This window comes from Leucoraja erinacea, unplaced genomic scaffold, assembly GCF_028641065.1.
Source record: "Leucoraja erinacea ecotype New England unplaced genomic scaffold, Leri_hhj_1 Leri_113S, whole genome shotgun sequence".
NCBI lineage: Eukaryota > Metazoa > Chordata > Chondrichthyes > Rajiformes > Rajidae > Leucoraja > Leucoraja erinaceus.
Genome location: NW_026575385.1, coordinates 23,351 through 37,108, shown reverse-complemented (window position 1 = coordinate 37,108; position 13,758 = coordinate 23,351). Strand labels below are relative to the sequence as shown.

The window sequence follows — 13,758 nt, the reverse complement described above, 5'->3', positions numbered from 1 at the left end:
GGAGGTGTTCGGCGAAACGAATTCGCCCAACCTCCGCTTGGTCTCACCGATATAGATCTGCTGACATCTAGAGCAGCGGACGCAATAGATGAGGTTGGAAGAGATGCAGGTAAACCTCTGTCGCACCTGGAACGATTGCTTGGGTCCTTGAACGGAGTCGAGGGGGGAGGTAAAGGGACAAGTGTTGCATCTCTTGCGGTTGCAAGGGAAAGTGCCCGGGGAGGGGGTGGACCGAGAGGGAAGGGAAGAATTGACAAGGGAGTTATGGAGGGGGCGGTCTTTGCAGAAGGCAGATATGGGGGGGAGATGGGAAGATGTGGCAAGTGGTGGGGTCACGTTGGAGGTGGCGAAACTGACGGAGGATTACTTTTTGTATGTGACGGCTGGTGGGGTGAAAGGTGAGGACTAGGGGGACTCGGCCCTTGTTGCGAGTGGGGGGATGGGGAGAGAGAGCAGTGTTGCGGGGTATGGAAGAGACCCTGGTGCGAGCCTCATTTATAGTGGAGGAGGGGAACCCCCGTTCCCTGAATATGCCACTATATCCCATATAGTGGCATGGTTGCCCCGTCCACCGTGGCCCCGCCCATAGTGGCATGATGGCCCCGCCCACAGTGGCATGGTGGCCCCGCCCACAGTGGCATGGTGGCCCCGCCATGCATTGACAAGTCAAGTCAAGTTTATTTGTCACAGTGAAATGAAAATGGCAATGCTCGCGGACTTTTGTGCAAAAGACAAACAACCAAACAAACTATAAACACAATCATAACACACATATTCTTTTACACAATAAATAATGGAAGGAAAAACGTTCAGTAGAGTTAGTCCCTGGTGAGATAGGCGTTTACAGTCCGAATTGCCTCTGGGAAGAAACTCCTTCTCAACCTCTCCGTTCTCACCGCGTGGCAACGGAGGCGTTTGCCTGACCGTAGCAGCTGGAATAGTCCGTTGCAGGGGTGGAAGGGGTCTCTCATGATTTTGTTGGCTCTGGAGTTGCACCTCCTGATGTATAGTTCCTGCAGGGGGGCGAGTGAAGTTCCCATAGTGTGTTCGGCCGAACGCACTACTCTCTGCAGAGCCTTCTTGTCCTTGGCAGAGCAATTCCCAAACCAGATGGTAATGTTCCCGGACAAGATGCTTTCCACCGCCGCTGCGTAGAAGCACTGGAGGATCCTCGGAGACACTCTGAATTTCCTCAATCTCCTCCCACAGTGGCATGGTGGCCCCGCCCACCGGGCAATGACCCCTCCCATTGGAAAATGGCCCCGCCCACCGAGACACACTGGAGTCTGACCCCGCCCTCCACAACCAGACTCCGCCCACCGAGGGTCTCCTGTCAGTCACCACACTGCCCCCCCCTCCCCCCCCAATCCCTGTAAATAAGGTCATTAGTTCCGGGAGCAGAGCTGGGCCATTCGGCCCATCAAGTCTATTCCCTTTCCCGGACACCACGGTGGTGCGGCGGGTAGAGCTGCTGCCTCACAGCGCCAGAGAGCCGGGTTCGATCCTGACCACGGGTGCTGTCTGTACGGAGTTTGTACGTTCTCCCCGTGACCTGCGTGGGTTTCCTCCCACACTCCAAGACGTACAAGTTTGTAGGTTAATTGGCTTCGGTAAAATTATAAATTATAACCCCATATGGTACCAAGATAGGGAAGGTTTAGTGGGATATGGACCACACATAGGCAGGTGGGACGAGTGTACATGGGGCATGTTGGCCGGTGTGGGCAAGTTGGGCCGAAGGGCCTGTTTCCACACTGTATCACTCAATGACTCTATGCTGCCTGACACGCTGAGTTACTCCAGCGCTTTGTGTCTATCTCCACTGATCACCTGCCTTTCCTCTCTTCCAGCTTTCTTCTCTCTTCACCCCCCCCTCCCCCACCCCACCCGCCCCACTGCTATCAGACTGAAGAAGGGCCTCGACATGAAACGTCTCTTATCTATGTTCTTGAGAAATTCTGCCTGGCCCGCTGAGTACCTCCTGTAGTCTCGCGAGGTGAAGGCAGTGCATTGTCTAGGTAGTCTGGAGAATAATTTGAGTATTCCAGTTGTCAAGGCAGTTGTGGACAACAAGCCAAACAAACAGATTGTTTTAACCTGTATGCTAGAGCTGCATTTGACCACACAAAATACAAAAGAGTATTTCATTGCAGTCTCGATTTGCAGAACAAAATTCTTTGGGGCGTCAGGAGTTAGACATTTCACAATCACAATAATACTTTATCAGCCAAGTGTGTTTTGCAACATAGGAGGAAGTTGATTTGCCAAGTCGGTCATACTATTAAAAAGCAACAGAACACACTAAATACATTTTAACATGAACATCCACCACAGTGACTCCTCCACATTCCTCACTGTGAAGGAAGGCGAGAAAAAAGTTCATTCTCTTCACTTCTTTGTCCTCCAGCAGTCGGGGGCCACCAACCTTCCGTTGACGGGACGATCTTGACTCCCGTAGCCGGCGGTGGGCCTTCCTCGTAACTCAGCGGGTCAGGCACCATCTCTGGATAGAAGGAATGGGTAACGTTTCAGGACGAGGCAACCTTCTTCAGGCTAAGAATCAGGGAGAGGGAGACACAGAGATATGGAAGGGTGAGGTGTGAAAACGAGAGATCAAAGGAGACGAAGTTCAAGGAACATGTAGAACTGAGTCTGAAGAAGGGTCGCAACCCGAAATGGGTCTCACCCATTCCTTCTAACCAAAGTGTGCGAGGAAACCGGAGCACCTGGAAGAAACCCACGCAGTTCACGGGGATAACATGCAAACTCCGTGCAGACAGCACCAGTAGTCGGGATCGAACCCGGGTCTCTGGCTCCGGGTGCTCCGGTTTCCTCCCACACTCCAAAGACGTGCAGGTTTGTAGGCTAATTGGCTTTGTTAAAATTATTAATAGAATTATCCCCTAGTGTGTAAGGATACTGTTAGGATTTGCAAAAGGATTTGAGTATAGGAGCAGGGAGGTTCTACTGCAGTTGTACAGGGTCTTGGTGAGACCACACCCGGAGTATTGCGTACAGTTTTGGTCTCCAAATCTGAGGAAGGACATTATTGCCATAGAGGGAGTACAGAGAAGGTTCACCAGACTGATTCCTGGGATGTCGGGACTGTCTTATGAAGAAAGACTGGATAGACTTGGTTTATACTCTCTAGAATTTAGGAGATTGAGAGGGGATCTTATAGAAACTTACAAATTTCTTAAGGGGTTGGACAGGCTAGATGCAGGAAGATTGCTCCCGATGTTGGGGAAGTCCAGGACAAGGGGTCACAGCTTAAGGATAAAGGGGGGAATCCTTTAAAACCGACATGAGAAGAACTTTTTTCACACAGAGAGTGGTGAATCTCTGGAACTCTCTGCCACAGAGGGTAGTCGAGGCCAGTTCATTGGCTATATTTAAGAGGGAGTTAGATGTGGCCCTTGTGGCTAGGGGGATCAGGGGGTATGGAGAGAAGGCAGGTACGGGATACTGAGTTGGGTGATCAGCCATGATCATATTGAATGGTGGTGCAGGTTCGAAGGGCCGAATAGCCTACTCCTGCACCTATTTTCTATGTTAGTGTAGTGTATGGGGTGATCGTTGGTCGGCACGGACTTGGTGGGCCGAAGGGCCTGTTTCCGTGCTGTATTCTCTAAAGCAGGGGTTCCCAACCTTTTTCGTCCCGTTTCCCGCTGGCAACGTTAATAGCACCTAACAACGTTATTTCACTTATTTATGAACAACTAATGATGAACAGATACCAGTCGGTATACCAGAACCAAACACAGTCAGTCAATGAGAAATAATATGTACAAATCCAGAATCAACAAATTTAACCCTGGTTGGGAACTTTTGCTCTAATGTAAGGTAATGGTGAGGAAAGGTTTTGATTTGGTTGGATTTAAGAAGGGTCTCGACCCAAAATGTCATCTGCCGATGTTCTCCAGAGATGCTGCCTGACCCGCTCAATTACTCCGGCACTCTGTGTCCTTTTGTATATTAACCGGCATCTGCAGTTCCTTGTTTCTACAAGATGGTAACGTTTATAGGCAATAGGTGCAGGAGTAGCCCATTCGGCCCTTCGAGCCATCATCCACAATCAGTACCCCGTTCCTGCCTTCTCCCCATTTCCCCTGACTCCACTACCTTGAAGACCCCTATCAAGCTCTCTCTTGAAAGTATCCAGGGAACCGGCCTCCACCGTCCTCTGAGGCAGAGAATTCCACAGACTCACCACTCGCTGTGTGAAAAAATGTTTCCTCGTTTCCGTTCTAAATGTCTACCCCTTATTCTTAAACTGTGGCCCCTGGTTCTGGATTCTCCCAACATCGGGAACATGTTTCCTGCCTCTAGCGTGTCCAAACCCTTAATAATCTTAGGTAGCAAAAATGCTGGAGAAACTCAGCGGGAGAGGCAGCATCTATGGAGCGAAGGAAATAGGCAACATTTCGGGCCGAAACCCTTCTTAAGACAAACTTATATGTTTCAATAAGATCCCTCTCATCCTTCTAAATTCCATGTAGACAATAATGCTGGAGAAACTCAGCGGGTGAGGCAGCATCAATGGAGCGAAGGAATAGGTGACGTTTCGGATCGAGACCCTTCTTCAGACTCGAAATTCTAAATTCTAAACTCCAGAGTGTACAAGCCCAGCCGCTCCATTTTCACAGCATATGACAGTCCCCCCATCCCGGGAATTCCTGCCTCTAGCGTGTCCAATCCCTTAAGAACGTTATATGTTTCTATGTTTGCTAGAATTCCCAGGTAGACAAAAATGCTGGAGAAACTCAGCGGGTGCAGCAGCATCTATGGAGCAAAGGAAATAGGCAACGTTTCGGGCCGAAACCCTTCTTCATAATTCCCAGTATGTTTTATATGTTTCGATAAGATCCCCTCTCATCCTTCTAAATTCCAGTGAATACAAGTCCAGCTGCTCCATTCTCTCAGCATATGACAGTCCAGCCATCTCGGGAATTAACCTGGTAAACCTACGCTGCACTCTCTCAATAGCAAGAATGTCCTTCCTCAAATTAGGGGACCAAAACTGCACACAATACTCCAGATGTGGTCTCAGGAGAGTTTGTCGGAGGTCAACTAACTTAACTCCATGGCTCTTTAGGAAAGTGATCCAAGCTCAAAGGTCTGGAACTGTTTTGTAAGCGGAGTTGGGACAGGGACGGGGATTTTTGGGGAAGTTTGCTGCTGAGTACACAATGTTCAGTTCCATTCACAATTCGTCCAACAATAACCTCAACAACATTCAAGGGCGGATCAGTGCCAAGGAACATGTTTTCCAGCCAGCGATCGTCTCTTAACCACAGGGCGGGTGAAACAAAGTGCTAGAGGAACTCAAAGATAGATGCAAAATGATGAAGTGATTCAGCAGGTCAGGAGAACGTTGATGGGTAACGTTTCGGGTCGGGACCCTTCTTCAGACTGAATTTGGAGGGGGGAATTTGAAGCAAGTTTTACCTCTCCTCCTTCCCCCTCTCTCCCCCCCCCCGAACAATCTGTCTAAAGAAGGGTGCAGATGCTACTTAATACACAAATGGACACAAAGTACTGAAGTGTGCAGTTTTGGTCTCCTAATTTGAGGAGAGACAGTGTTGCTATTGAGGGAATGCAGCATAGGTTCACCAGGTTAATAGGGTGATTTCACCAAATGTCAAATGAGCGTAGATCCCCCCTCACGTGACCGAAAATTTGAACTGGAGGACATATGTCACTTCGGTACATGTTAGTGAATGGGGAAACACGCACTTTCCCACCCGTTAAAAACATGGAAAACGGCCGATTTTTGAGCTGAAATTTTCTGTGCTAGTCGGGGTGACCGTGAAGCACAGCGACCTAAATTTTCAGGCAAAAAAAAAAGATAGAAAGTAAGGTAATTACAAGAGGGAACTGAAGGTGGAAAACAGCGGAAGTGTACAGCAAACATTTGCCGTGGTGATTTACAGGTCCAAAATATCGGGAATTATCGCGTTTGCTCGCTGAATTTCATCAAAAGTAAGGAATTATTAACTTACTTTTGATGAAATTCAGCGAGCAAACGCGATAATTCCCGATGTTTTGGACCTTTAAATCTCCATGGCAAATGTCGGCTGGTCATTTCCGCTGGGTTTGCACCTTCAGCTACCTCTTTAATTTACCTCAGTTTCTATCTTTTTTTTCTCCTGTAAATCTAGGTAGCTGTGCCTCACGGTCACCCCGACTGGCACAGTGAATTGCAGATCAAAACCTGGCCGTTTTCTATGTTTTTAACGGGTGGGAAAGTGCGTGTTTTCCCATCCACTAACATGTACCGGAACTCTAGAATGTCCTCCACTTGAGATTTTTGGTCACGTGGGTGCGGATCTACGCTCCAGTGACCTTTCGTGAAATCACCCTATACTTTCAAGAAAGAGCTAGATAGGGCTTAAAGATAGCGGAGTTATGGGGAGAAGGCAGGAACGGGGTACTGATTGGGGATGATCAGCCATGATCAGTAGATGTGGCCCTTGTGGCTAAGGGGATCAGGGGGTATGGAGAGAAGGCAGGTACGGGATACTGAGTTGGATGATCAGCCATGATCATATTGAATGGCGGTGCAGGCTCGAAGGGCCAGATGGCCTACTCCTGCACCTAATTTCTATGTTTTTATGATCAACATAGAAAATAGGTGCAGAAGGAGGCCATTCGGCCCTTCGAGCCAGCACAGCCATTCATTGTGATCATGGCTGATCGTCTCCAATCAATAACCCGTGCCTGCCTTCTCCCCATATCCTTTGATTCCACTAGCTATCCCGGCTACAGGTGCTGTCTGCACGCAGTTTGTACGTTTTCCGCTTGACCTGCGTGGGTTTTCTCCAGGATCACCGGTTTCCTCCCGCACTCCAAAGACGTACAGGTTTGTAGGCTACACAAAAAAGCTGGAGAAACTCAGCGGGTGCAGCAGCATCTATGGAGCGAAGGAAATAGGCAACGTTTCGGGCCGAAACCCTTCTTCAGACTGATCAGGGGCGGGGGTAGGGTGGGGACAAGAAAGGGAAAAGGAGGAGGAGCCAGAAGGCTGGGGGATGGGAGGAGACAGCAGGGGGGCTGAGGAAGGGGAGGAGACAGCAAGGACTAACAAAATTGGGAGAATTCGATGTTCATCCCATCCCAATTTTCCCCTTCCTCAGTCCCCTGCTGTCTCCTCCCCTTCCTCAGCCTTCTGGCTACTCCTCCTTTTCCCTTTCTTGTCCCCACCCACCCCCGCCCCCGATCAGTCTGAAGAAGGGTTTCGGCCCGAAACGTTGCCTATTTCCTTCGCTCCATAGATGCTGCTGCACCCGCTGAGTTTCTCCAGCTTTTTTGTGTAACCTTCGATTCTCCAGCATCTGCAGTTCCCTCTTAAACACAGGTTTGTAGGCTAATTTGCTTTGGAAAAAATTGCGAGTGTGTGTGTGTGTGATGGTGCTGGTGTAATCGCTGGTCGGCGCAGACTCGGTGGATCGAATGGGCCCGTTTCAAGCTGTATATCAAAACCAAAACTAAAAACTAAACATTCAAAATGACCATGCAGGGAAAGATGACTTTTTAGGAATAGTAATCACAGCACATTTATTTTCCAGGAAAAAAAATGACAGACATTTTAAGCCGTAGCAGCAGGAGAAACTTTGGTAAATGATCAAAATATACAAAAAAGCCTGAAATGTACACTAATTAATTTAATTGCACAAAACATTCATTTCATTCGGATTTTTTCAGAGCATTTATAGACGGCAAGCTCTACCTCCCTTTTCCTTGAGGACACAGTCAGAAGAAGGATCATTTGTGATCTATCCAGTTACATTAGCACGTTAGCGCAGCGGTAGAATCGCTCCCCGGGTTTGATCCTGACCGCGGGTGTCGTCTGTACGGGGTTTGTGCGTTCCCCCGTTTTCGTCAGTTTCCTCCCACACTCCAAAGAAGTAAAGGTTTGTAGGTTAATTGGCTTTGGTAAAAAGTGTAAATCGATGTTTTTTTTCCTTATTCTTTCCTCCCACAAATATGAAATATGAAATATGTCCCATTCTGTTTGTTTGTTTGTGTTTTTTTTGCACCATCGCCACTTTTCATTTCACTGCACATCTCGTATGTGTATGCGACAAATAAACTTGACTTGACTTGAAATTGTCCCTAGTATGTGTGGGATAGTGTTAGTGTCCGGTCAGCACGGACTCGGTGGGCCGAAGGGCCCGTTTCTGTGCTGTATCTCTAAACTGAACTAAACAAAGCACCCCTGCGTACATCAGTGTTAGTGTTGGGGAAGTCCAGGACCAGGGGTCACAGCTTAAGGATAAAGGGGGAAATCCTTTAAAAGCGAGATGAGAAGAACTTTTTTCACACAGAGAGTGGTGAATCTCTGGAACTCTCTGCCACAGAGGGTAGTTGAGGCCAGTTCATTGGCTATATTTAAGAGGGAGTTAGATGTGGTCCTTGTGGCTAAGGCGATCAGGGGGTATGGAGAGAAGGCAGGTACGGGATACTGAGTTGGATGATCAGCCATGATCATATTGAATGGCGGTGCAGGCTCGAAGGGCCGAATGGCCTACTCCTGCACCTAATTTCTATGTTTCTAGTGTGTGGGGTGATTGCCAGTCGGTGTGGACTTGATGGGCCGAAGGGCCTGTTTCCACACCGTGTCTCTAAAGTCTAAAACTGCTATTGTTACTCGATGTCCAGAGTTTGCCGGTTAAGCCCCCTTGTCCCACTTTCCCGAGTTACTCACGAATTCTCCCGAGTTTTCCCCTTGATTCGAACTCGGAGAATGCCCGTAGCGAGTCCGTAGATATTTCGAATCTTGAGTATAGAAGCTGGGATGTAATGTTAAAATTGTACAAGACATTGGTGAGACCAAATCTGGAGTATGGTGTATAATTTTGGTCGCCCAATTATAGGAAAGATGTCAACAAAATAGAGAGAGTACAGAGGAGATTTACTAGAATGTTGCCTGGGTTTCAACAACTAAGTTACAGAGAAAGGTTGAATAAGTTAGGTCTTTATTCTTTGGAGCGCAGAAGGTTAAGGGGGACCTGATAGAGGTCTTTAAAATGATGAGAGGGATAGACAGAGTTGATGTGGACAAGCTTTTCCCTTTGAGAATAGGGAAGATTCAAACAAGAGGACATGACTTCAGAATTAAGGGACAGAAGTTTAGGGGTAACATGAGGGGGAACTTCTTTACTCAGAGAGTGGTAGCGGTGTGGAATGAGCTTCCAGTGGAAGTGGTGGAGGCAGGTTCATTGGTATCATTTAAAAATAAATTGGATAGGCATATGGATGAGAAGGGAATGGAGGGTTATGGTATGAGTGCAGGCAGGTGGGACTAAGGGGAAAAAAAAATTTGTTCGGCACGGACTTGTAGGGCCGAGATGGCCTGTTTCCGTGCTGTAATTGTTATATGGTTATATGGTAGCGGCTCGTAATGCCGGCCGTAGGTACTCGGGGCATCAGGTAAGTCGGGACGTTTGTTCAGCAGGTTGCAAAATGTCCACGAGTCAAAAAAAATAGCCCCGGGTACCCACGGCTGGCTTCTCCGAGTTTGAATCAAGGGGAAAACTTGGGAGAATTCGTGAGTAAATCGGGAATGTGGGACAACTGCTGCCTGGTAGCACCAGTGAAACAGCTTCAATCCTGACCTTGGGTTCTGTTTGTGTGGCGTTTGCACGTTCTTCCCGTTTCCTCCCAGATTCTAACGGGTAATTCATGTGTAGTCTTGCTGCTGACTGGATAGTTTTTCACCGTACGTCAATACTCCTGACAATAATAAACTGATCGCAATTGTATATTGCTCCTAGCACGGGCAAGTGGTAAAACTGGGGGAAGTTGAAGGGAATGTAGGGTGAATGAAGTGAGAGTAAACGAGTGAATGATGGTTAGTGTGGTTTAGAGATACAGCATGGAAACAGGCCCTTCGGCCCATCGAGTCCACTACATCGATCACCCGTTCCACGTTTTCTCATCCACTCCCTACACACTAGGGGTTATTTTAGGGGTGGAAGATTGCAACCATCACGTGGCCCACCCCGTTTCGACTAATGCAATCAACTCGACGTGCACAAACGGAAGATCAAATAGAACAAGTTGTGCGACAACTTTAGGCTGTGCACGCCACACAAAAGAAGAAGGGGTTATTTTACAGAAGCTGATTAACCTACAAACCCGCACGTCTTTGGGGTGTGGGAGGGAGCCGGAGAAACTGGAGGAAACCCTCGTGGTCACGAGGTTAATTGGCATGCAAACTCCACATAGACAGCACCCAAGGTCAAGATCAGAGCAGGGTTTCTGACAACGTTGCTACCAGCTCCACCACCTAAGGCAGAGAACTAAAGGGGATGCAAGAAACTGGAGCAAAACACAAAGTGCCGGAGGAACTCAGCGGGTCAGGCAGCATCTGCGGAGGGAAATAGACAATCAGTCCAAGGAAGGGTCCCGGCCCAAAACGTCACCTGTCCATTTTCCCCTCACAGATGCTGCCTGACCCGCTGAGTTCCCCCAGCCCTCTGTATTTTGCCTGATGGTTAGTACAGACTTGGCGGGCTGAAGGGCCACGTTTCCAACCCGACCTGAAGGATAGGAAACAAGGGTGAAATTCTTCATTGAAAACAAACGTTACCCTAACCAAGGGGCCTCATTTGTGGAAGGGAGAGGGGATAGGGGATAGGGAGGAGATAGGGGGAAATAGATAGAGATAGATCTTCCTGCTTTTAGTTGGCTAGCAAGATCACAATTCTAGTGTTACATTACAACTACAGTAGAAGGTGCAGGAATCTGAAATCTTCACCTCCAGGTTGAAGACTAGCTTCTTCCCAACAACCATCAGGCTCTTGAGCACCAACTAAAATTTGAACTATGGACACTCTTTGGTTCCGACTAAAAACTTTGAACGGTGTTGGGGTTATTAATCCAATGATTTGCTTTGTTTAGTGCATGTTGTCTATGAGTGCTGTGTTCTACAGGTCTGTTATGCTGCTGCAGGTAAGAATTTAATTTCATTATTGAGAGAAACACAGTGGCTCAGCGGTAGAGTTGATGCCTCACAGCGCCAGAGACCAGGGTTCAATCCTGGCCACAGGCACCGTCTGTGTGGGGTTTATTCGTTCGCTCTGTAACTGCGTGGGTTTCCTCTGACATTATAAAGACGTGCAGGTTTGTAGGCGGATTGGCTTCTGTAAATTGTCCCGAGTGTGTAGGGTAGAACATCATTGGACTTTCAATCAATCAATAGATATGATGACCAGCACAGACATTGTGGGCCGAAGGGCCGGATCCTGTGCTGTCCTGGTCTATTTTCTATCTACCAGATGCCAGGGTCTTGGTGAGACCACACCTGGAGTATTGCGTACAGTTTTGGTCTCCCAATCTGAGGAAAGACATTCTTGCCATAGAGGATTTGAGTATAGGAGCAGGGAGGTTCTACTGCAGTTGTACAGGGTCTTGGTGAGACCACACCTGGAGTATTGCGTACAGTTTTGGTCTCCAAATCTGAGGAAGGACGTTATTGCCATAGAGGGAGTGCAGAGACGGTTCACCAGACTGATTCCTGGGATGTCAGGACTGTCTTATGAAGAAAGACTGGATAGACTTGGTTTATACTCTCTAGAATTTAGGAGATTGAGAGGGGATCTTATAGAAACTTACAAAATTCTTAAGGGGTTGGACGGGCTAGATGCAGGAAGATTGTTCCCGATGTTAGGGAAGTCCAGGACAAGGGGCCACAGCTTAAGGATAAGGGGGAAATCCTTTAAAACCGAGATGAGAAGAACTTTTTTCACACAGAGAGTGGTGAATCTCTGGAACTCTCTGCCACAGAGGGTAGTTGAGGCCACAGTTCATTGGCTATATTTAAGAGGGAGTTAGATGTGGCCCTTGTGACTAAGGGGATCAGGGGGTATGGAGAGAAGGCAGGTACGGGATACTGAGTTGGATGATCAGCCATGATCAAATTGAATGGCGGTGCAGGCTCGAAGGGCCGAATGGCCTCTACTCCTGCACCTAATTTCTATGTTTCTATGTTTAAGGGCGGCACGCTGTCGCAGCTGTAGAGTTGCAGCCTCACAGCGCTGGAGACCCGAGTTCCATCCCGACTACGGGTGCTGTCTGTGCGGAGTTTGCACGTTCTCCCCGTGGGTTTTCTTCGAGACCTTCGGTTTCCCCCCACGCTCCAAAGACGTGCAGGCTTGCAGATTAATTGGCTTTGGTATGAATGAAAAATTGTCCCCAGTGCGTGTGGGGTAGTGTTAATGTGCGGGGATCGCTGGTCGGTGCGGACTCGCTGGGCCGAAGGGCCTGTTTCCGCGGCTATATCTCCAAACTAAACTGCAATATGTTGAAAAAAGAACTGCAGATGCTGGAAGAATCGGAGGTAGGCAAAAAAAAGCTGGAGAAACTCAGCGGGTGAGGCAGCGAATGAATAGGCGACGTTGAGTTTCTCCAGCATTTTGTCTACCTTCGATTTTTCCAGCATCTGCAGTTCCTTCTTAAACACCAAACAGAACAAGTTGTCTTACAATTTTAGGCTGTGCACGCCATATGCAAGAAGAAGTTTATGAATATAGTTAGGGCACAGGGAATTTTACAATCAAATGGTACAATTTGCGCTTGTTTTTATATAGCGTTCGATATAATAAAGAATAATGTTTGATTATTAGTTTATGTGCACAACTCAGCGAGTCAGACAGCATCTCTGGAGAAAAAATGTTTCCTCGTTTCAGTTCTAAATGCCTACCCCTTATTCTTAAACTGTGGCCCCTGGTTCTGGGATTCTCCCAACATCGGGAACATGTTTCCTGCCTCTAGCGTGTCCAAACCCTTAATAATCTTAGGTAGACAAAAATGCTGGAGAAACTCAGCGGGTGCAGCAGCATCTATGGAGCGAAGGAAATAGGCAACGTTTCGGGCCGAAACGTTGCCTATTTCCTTCGCTCCATAGATGCTGCTGCGCCCGCTGAGTCTCTCCAGCATTTTTGTCTACCTTCGATTTTCCAGCATCTGCAGTTCCTTCTGAAACAGCATCTCTGGAGAGAAGGAACAGGTGATGTTTCAGGGTTCGAGAACACTTCTTCAGACTATTCAGAACCCGAAATGCTGCCTGACCCGCTGAGTTGCTCCAGCTTTTTGCGTTTATCTGCGGTTTAAACCAGCCTCTGCAGTTCCTTTCCACACAGTTGAAAGTCACTTGGACAGTGACATGGATCGGAAAGTTTCAGAGGTATATGGGGCAAGTGGCTAATCTTACGAGCGATTTTTTCCACTGATGTTTGGCTTAAGTTATCAATCAAAATTGATAAAAGATAAAAGATGAAAAGCGCCGTTGGTACATGGATAAGACAGGTTTACAGGGATATGAACCATATGCAGACAGGGACCTGTGTAGATGGGGCATGTAGGTCGGTGTGGGCAAGTTGGTTCAAAGGGCCTGTTTCCACGCTGTATCACTCTGTGGCTCTGTACCACATTATAGTTCTGACGGACTGGACTGAACACCATGTAGTGGAAGGTTCGACTACATCTGAAAGGCCTGGAGAGAGTGGATGTGGAGAGGATGTTTCCACTAGTGGGAGAGTCTAGGACCAGAGGTCACAGCCTCAGAATTAAAGGACGTTCCTTTAGGAAGGAAATGAGGAGGAGTTATTTTAGTCAGAGTGGAATTCTTTGCCGTAGAAACATAGAAAATAGGTGCAGAAGGAGGCCATTCGGCCCTTCGAGCCAGCACCGCCATTCATTGTGATCATGGCTGATCGTCTCCAATCAATAACCCGTGCCTGCCTTCTCCCCGTA

General features: G+C 48.0%; 1 long non-coding RNA gene across 1 annotated transcript; it reads right to left on the bottom strand.

Moving 5' to 3' along the window:
- Nucleotides 1-7,530: 7,530 nt before the first annotated feature.
- LOC129715365 (uncharacterized) lies at nucleotides 7,531-12,848 on the bottom strand. Its single transcript, XR_008726490.1, has 2 exons — nucleotides 11,431-12,848; nucleotides 7,531-11,308 (listed from the first exon to the last, which is right to left on the bottom strand). It is a non-coding gene; the product is annotated as an uncharacterized LOC129715365 (long non-coding RNA).
- Between the last annotated feature and the right edge of the window lie 910 nt (nucleotides 12,849-13,758).